The sequence below is a fragment of the Fukomys damarensis genome, unplaced genomic scaffold, assembly GCF_012274545.1.
Source record: "Fukomys damarensis isolate Sample0158 unplaced genomic scaffold, DMR_v1.0_HiC HiC_scaffold_25, whole genome shotgun sequence".
Taxonomy (NCBI): Eukaryota; Metazoa; Chordata; class Mammalia; order Rodentia; family Bathyergidae; genus Fukomys; species Fukomys damarensis.
Window position 1 is genome coordinate 24,527,471 of NW_022900937.1, and position 4,950 is coordinate 24,532,420.

At 55.8% G+C, this 4,950-nt stretch overlaps 1 protein-coding gene across 2 annotated transcripts in view; it reads left to right on the top strand.

The window, feature by feature from the left end:
• Window positions 1-4,950, top strand: part of Lingo1 (leucine rich repeat and Ig domain containing 1) — a 48,698-nt gene that overhangs the window by 27,162 nt on the left and 16,586 nt on the right. The gene's annotated exons all lie outside the window — the stretch shown is intronic.

Genomic DNA, 4,950 nt, shown 5'->3' on the forward strand with positions numbered 1-4,950 from the left:
AAACAAAAAAAAAAAAAAAAAAATCAAACCCAGAAAATCTGCCCTGATTGTTCTTCCTCCGCTCAATCCCCAGACTCCCTTGGACAGGGATGAGATGCTCATGGGAAGCAAGACCTGGGCTCTCCCTCCCTGTGCCCACACCCAAGGGCAGGGCATCGTAATCATCCCAGCTCTGCTTTGTGGACCTAGCAACCTGCTTGCCCGCTCTCTTGCTGTGTCCTTGTTGGCTAAGTGGGGACGATAACAGTTCCTCCTTGGCAGGTCAGATTGAGGTTTGCATGGGCATTTCTAGAAGCACCTGCACAAGGCCCCTGTCACAGCTGTGCAGAGATTTCCCTCAGCCTCAGGTTCCATGACCCAGGCAGAATGAAGTTGTGCTAGATTGAATTGACCCACTCACATCTGCTCCTGTCCACACCTCCTTTGTGCTGGCCTCCCTGCTTTGCAGCCGACACGCATTGTGGCTCAGCGGGAGGCTCCCTCTACCAGATCGGGAAAGGGGAGAAAGTCTCTCCTGTGGGACAGAGGATGAGACAGAGGCTGGGGACTCACCAGAATTAACTGCCAACTGGGGAACCAAACGCTGGCTTACCACTCGACTCAAGAACCAGGCGTGTCTCCCTAGAGCTCTGGCCTCAGTTTCCTCATCTGAAAGAAGAGGTAACAAAAACAGAATAGCCCCTGGGGTTTTCCAGAGGATCCAATGAGCTACGTTTCTGAGCAGCACCCAGAATTGGGGTTTGCCATTCTCCCTAGTGCTTGCACCCTTTTCCTGGGTATGTAGAGCCCACGCTCATTTTATGGGGTGGGGTCCCCTGTGCTGATGTTTGTGACTCCTGTGTCCCTGTTCCCGTCGCAACCTGTGTTCGCTGCATGATCAGTACCACATTCAGTCCATTCCTCTTCCTGGGGATGAGCACTGGGACTTCCGGTTTCTCAGTGTTATGGACAGTCCCTGGACCTTCCTGTACCTCTTCCTTGTTTCTCGGGAATGCACACTTAGGACAGGGCTTGTAAGGACACAGACTGCATCTCTACAACTGTACAGAGACACCATGGGATGCTATGTCATCCCTTGCCCCACTGGCAGCACGTGCTTCTCCTGTGCCATCTCCACAGCCCAGCCCTGAACAGATAGCTTATGTTTCAGTAACCTGTGGCTGTGTAACAAATGGCCCCCAGTGTGTTCTCATCTGGAGGTGTGAGTTCTTGTCCCTCTGGGCTTCTCAACTGTGTTGCTCACAATATGGCAGCTGCCTCTTCAGAGGGGACAGCAAGCCATGGTTAGAGGGTACCCTAGACAGAAGCCACAGCTCTTTATAATCTAATCTCTGCAGTGAAAATTCCATTGCTCCAGCCACATTCTGCTTATCAGAAGTGAGTCTGTTGCTCCAGCCCAAACTCAAGGAGAGGGAATTACAGAGTGGGGATGCCAGGAGCAGAGACCATGGGGACCATCTTAGGGCTGCCCATCATGGGGCAGCTGAGGCCCAGAGTGGTGAAGCAACTTGTCCAGGATCACACAGCAATTAGAAACAGAGAATGCAAGCCCAAGACAGCCTGGCTCTGTGGCTGGGCACCTTCTGAGCCGCCATGCTGCCTTTTACTTCCATTGGTAACAGGTTCCGGCTTAAGTTAATAAACAAGTCTCCAACCTAGCAGAGCTCAAGACAGGCACTTAATGAACAGATTGGCTAATAGTGCTGCCTGTTGGCATACACTAGCTCCAACTCCCTCTGACACGTGCCTTGGGGACAGCAAGCCAGGATCTCAGGAGGAGCTGCTCTGCCAAGCACGCAGCCTCAGGTCTCAGGGAGCCAGGGAGGGTCCCTTTATATAGATTGCTTTTTCTATTTGCATTTTTGCTTCTGCTCCCAATTTCATCTTTTTCTTTAATAGAGTGCATGCTTTCCTGGCTTCTTAAGGGCCGCTGGCTGCATCCCATGTAACTCAGGGTTGGAGCAGTAGGGTTCCTCGAGGACCTTTGGAGTGCTGAGCAGACACACCCTGCCCACGCCTGGCTGCAGAGAGCTCTTACTCCTCGGTAACCATGGGCACCACAGCTAGGCATCACTGCTCAGTGGGGCCATGGCAAGGCCCAGGACAGGCAGCCCCCTGACCTGCCACAGCTGTGGGGCTTCTGCCCAGAGTCCTCCAAGGGCCTGTTTGTGCCCACAGGAGAAGGCTGCCGATGACATTGCTTGTGGAGAGACACATCACTCTTATGGGCCGTCTCCAGTACAGGCATGAGTGGCCCAGGTGCTGAGGTGAGAGTGAGGATTCAGGAGTGGCCCTATCCCCCATCCCAGTCCCTTCTCTGGGGGATCCACTGGTCCCTGCTGCTGACGGAATTTTAGTTTATGCATGTGGGACCCTCTGCCATCAGGGCTGTGGACTCACTGCAGAAATCAGAGGAGACACAAGATCGATCCACATCCCTCAAGTGTTTGTTCCTGATTCTCAAAGGATGAAGAACTTGGTCCTATTTCTCACTGTGGCCTTAGGAGAGACCTGATGCCTGGTGAGAGGCCAGGGGCAGAGCGTGCCCATCACCATCCACAGGATGTCTAGTGACACCCATGTTTATCAGAGCCCCTCCGAGCTCGGGCCAGCTCCAATGCAGGACCCACAGGGAGCATTAAATTATGAGGGCCTCACACCACCCTGTGCACAGGCCCTGCTAGATTCTCATCTTACAGAGGAGGACTCAGGACTCAAGACTCAAGGAGGTGCTTAAGGCCTGGAAGCCCAGCTAGGACAGGAAGAGGGGTGGGGTTCAGGGAGGAACCCCTGGGCCCTGAGTTGGCCATGGAGGAGGAGCGAGGATTCAAGGGTCTGAGAAACCAGTTGATGATAAGAAAGCCAGCAGGAGGTGCCAGAGAAGAGGACAACTGTCCAAACAGGTGGGCTTGCCATCCCTGCCATCACTTTCTCAGCCTGGACCCACCACAGACACCCCTCTGAGTCAACCAGCAGGGGCTGGCCACAGTAGGGTGTCCCCTCCTTCTGTGTACCCCACGCCCCTCCCTGTGCTGGCCACCCATGCAGTATGTGGTGAGCAGGTGCACGAGACCCTCTGTGAGCCACCTTCAGGCTCTTGGGGAGGGGTCAGGAGGAGGCATCAAGAGCCTAAGCCTGGCTGCAGCTCCAGGTCTGCTGCCAAAATGGGACTTTGCTGTCAGTGCCCCCAGTTGCTCTGTCCCTGTCCACCTCTGCAGCAGCAGCAGCAGCACAGGGCTCTGACCCATGGATTTCCTGCCACTCTTCTGCCTCTCCACACCCGCCTGAAGCTCTGGGACTTCATTATATCATGGAGACTGCCAGAGCCAGGAGGCTGGGGCCTCTGCTGTGCCCCCAGTGGGTGCATAGCCTGGCTTCTGGGACTCAGCCTCCTGGGGGTACCTGGTTTTCCAAGGAGCCCATGTTCCCCACTGTCTCAGTGGCCCTAGGGAGTCCCAGACTAGCCCTCCCACTGTACAATCAGGAAAACTGAGGCCCAGAGAGGGGTCATGATACCTCAAGGGCATGCAACAGGTGATAAGCTAAGTTGGAGCATAAAGGGAAATTTGGAGTTCACCTGACAGCACACTTCTCTGATCCTGGGCCTGTGCTGCCAGCCTGGCCCCCTTACCCCCTGCCAACACAATTGGTTTTTTTTTTTGCTAATTAGAGGTCTCCACAATGACTTCACTGTCCCAGACATTTTAGAGCCATCATTAATTTCAAGTGCCTTCAGAAATAATCATCATAAAATCCTGCAAGGTTCTAGGACACAGAAGCTGCAGAATCAGCCCAGACCAGGTGTGTTGCAGGCCTGTGTGTGCCACCCTCTGTGCTCCGGGCATCCATGTCCCTGCCAGGGCTCACCTCTTGCAAGTAAACTCCTGAGCACAGGAGGGCAGGACCTGGGCTCGACATTGCACACAGTGAGTGTGGGGAAGTGGCATCCTCCTGAGTGCCAGCACCCTCAGCTGTACAGTGGGTTGTCCATGCCCATCTGGCTGCGAGATGAGGAGTAAAGTCTAGCTCAAAGCCTGGCTCTCAGAGGGGCTGGATAAATGCCAGAAGGCCTGTCCCCTCCCCCAGAATCCCCTGGCAGCCCCTATCCCCTGTCAAACTCCCTAGAGCCAGGACCTCTGGGTGCCCACCTGTGGGATACACCTGGGCAGCTCCTGCCTGCAGACTGGAAAGGAAGGGGGACAACATGGGCCATCTCATCTGGGGAGGGGACCACAGAGTGGAAAAGCTGCGTCTTGGTTGGATCTCAAAGCAGGGTTAGAAACCAGGAGTAGGGCACACCCAGTGAATGGACCTGTGGAGAAATGTCCTTCTGCTGTAGGGTGGACCTGGGGTGGACCCCCTGCTTGTGGGACTGAGCCACCCTGATGTTTTGGGTTCTCTGTGGCCCTAGGGCCCCTGAAAGCCCTGTGTTGAGGACCACCTGGAAGGCGAGAGGGAGAGACACCTGGCCCTGTCTGGGCCCTGGATGGACTGTATGGGTCTGGAGAGCAAGGTCAGGGGTCAGAGCAGGGTAAGCCTACAAAGGCCTTTCCCCCATGCTTTGTCCCCAAAGCCTTGTCAGGCACATACCTTTCCTTGGAGGGTGACAAGGACACAGGTTTGGGGTTGTTTCCTTTGGAGACGCAGGGAAAGGGAAGGCCTCTGGGCTGAACAGGGACAACAGCGGGCCTGGAGGACCCCACCCTGGGACACCAGCTTCCACAGCCAGCATTCAGGGTAGGCTGGGGCGATGGGCTGCCCCCCTTTCCCCAGTGATCCCTGAGGCAGGCAGCAGGTGAGTCGCGGGCGGGATCTGGGGGGCCCCACACCTCGCCTGCGTCAGCCCAGCTCCAGGAATAGCCCCGCCCCCGGCGGGTCTGGGGAGCCGCTGTGCAGAGCCTGAGCATCTATTCCTGTCTCTGTGGGAGGTGGCTGGAGGCGGGCACTCAC